The following is a 1,995-nucleotide window of genomic DNA, read 5'->3' on the forward strand; positions in this document are numbered from 1 at the left end:
AGATTTATGGAAAATAGAAATAAGTAAAAGTGACGCTTGGATTAGAGAGGAGGTAACCAAAAATATAAAATGTAGATTAGAGCAGGACAACTGGGGGGTAAATTGGACAAACACTTGGAAAAATTGGTGAAAATAAGATCTGTCAAACACAAAGTATAATTTTTTAAATACCTGCACAACACCTGGCTAACAGACGAAGAAGCAATCAAACGTCGTATGCTCAGGATAATGCCGAAATGCCCTTTATGTAAAACAGCGAACTTCACCAAACTACATACGATTGCCCAATGTAAAAAAACTAAACATAATAGGATAAAGTTAATAATGGAAATTTGCAAAAAAAATATAAGTATAACAAAAATAACATTTTATTCATAGATGTAGACTACGAAAACAAAATCGTTCTAAAAATGTATAGACTATATAGTAACTACGATGATATCCTGTGAACAGGTGATAAAGGTTTTTAAATAGGATACGCCGTAAAAATAAGAATATTAACCACAATACGAACTCAGTACGTCTTACGACGAACAGATACTTACCGTCAGGCTGATATAACGCAATTTATGTTGGAATTGGGGGAGAGAGGAATAGGTATGACAGACCGAAGGGTCGCGTAGCGCAATTGCGAGCTGATGCCATACCCATACCCCCTCCTCGCACCCCACAACAGCCATATTTTAAAGAAAATTTCAAATTATATTTCAAATATTTCAAAGAAACCCATATAACTTTTTTTTTAAAAGAGAAAAGGGAAGAAAGGAAGAAAGAAAACAATAAAAGAATTTTGTAATTTATTTTTTTTTTTCTTTCTATGAAAAAAAAATTCTAAAGACATATATAGTAAGGGATACAGGGAAAATATAAGGGGGAAGTAAATAGCGATGACATCATGGGGCTAAGTCACATGGCGCTAAGCGAAGTGGACAGGCCCATCAAAAGTCTTTGAAAACACGCCATGTAGAACATAAACAGACAAAACAGAGACACAAATACATACTGTATAACACTTAGTTTAAAACCCTACTAACTTCTATATCTTAAAATCCATACAGCTCCCGCACTGCATGGTTGACCACTGCACAATAATGTGGTCTCATACATACGTTTGGATCTTTCAATAAAGCATAATCAGATAAACTAAATGAAGGAAGCCTAATGCGACCCAGGAGAAACACATAAAGAATAAAGAAGCGTGAACCTTGGATCGAGCGTAACCTACCTATCAACATCTTTAAAACCTATTATGAGGAACGATCATATTATCACTCGAATAATAAAATGAGAAATTATTTTTTTTTTAAACAAAATCTAAATAGTACACCATTCCATCGTCAAAATTAGAAAACCATAAAACAAATTAAAAGATACAATATAACATCATAAAGGAAGAAATACAACTGGGAAAGATAGTTGATCTATACTTGCTGTCTCAAACATAAAGAAAATATAGCATACATACAATATAGCACCATTACATATAGCAAACACTGAGACCTAGGCGACATATAGCAAAGGTCACAAAATATTTCAAGGGAAGGAACTTCGAGCAAGGTGAGGGAAACCAGACTCGGACGAACAACCCTTTAGATAACACTATGGAAACATAAATACCCCATCAAAATATCTACAAACTAAATTTTTTTATATAAAATTTTGTTTTAAATAAAACATACAACACATCTGAGGGGGAAAGACACAAACATAAAATACTTTTTAATTTTTTGGAAATGGGGGGGGGGCATATTTCCGGCGCCCCCCCCCAAAAAAAAGTGTGTTTGTGTGTGCGTGTGTGTGTTACTATACCCATTACATTACTTGCAAAATATATATGGTGCTGACATTTTCGGCAAGAGGGAGACATACCGATATTCTGCATATAATTATTTTAATGTTTGTCAGAGCGAGAGTATTGGGGCCTGATCAGTTCAATATATTTCTCAACTGATATAGCGGGTATAATAGAGCCCCCCCCCCCCCCCCCCCGCCGAG

This window comes from Sinohyriopsis cumingii, chromosome 6 (assembly GCF_028554795.1).
Source record: "Sinohyriopsis cumingii isolate HCF-2022 chromosome 6, ASM2855479v2, whole genome shotgun sequence".
In the NCBI taxonomy this organism is placed as follows: Eukaryota; Metazoa; Mollusca; class Bivalvia; order Unionida; family Unionidae; genus Sinohyriopsis; species Sinohyriopsis cumingii.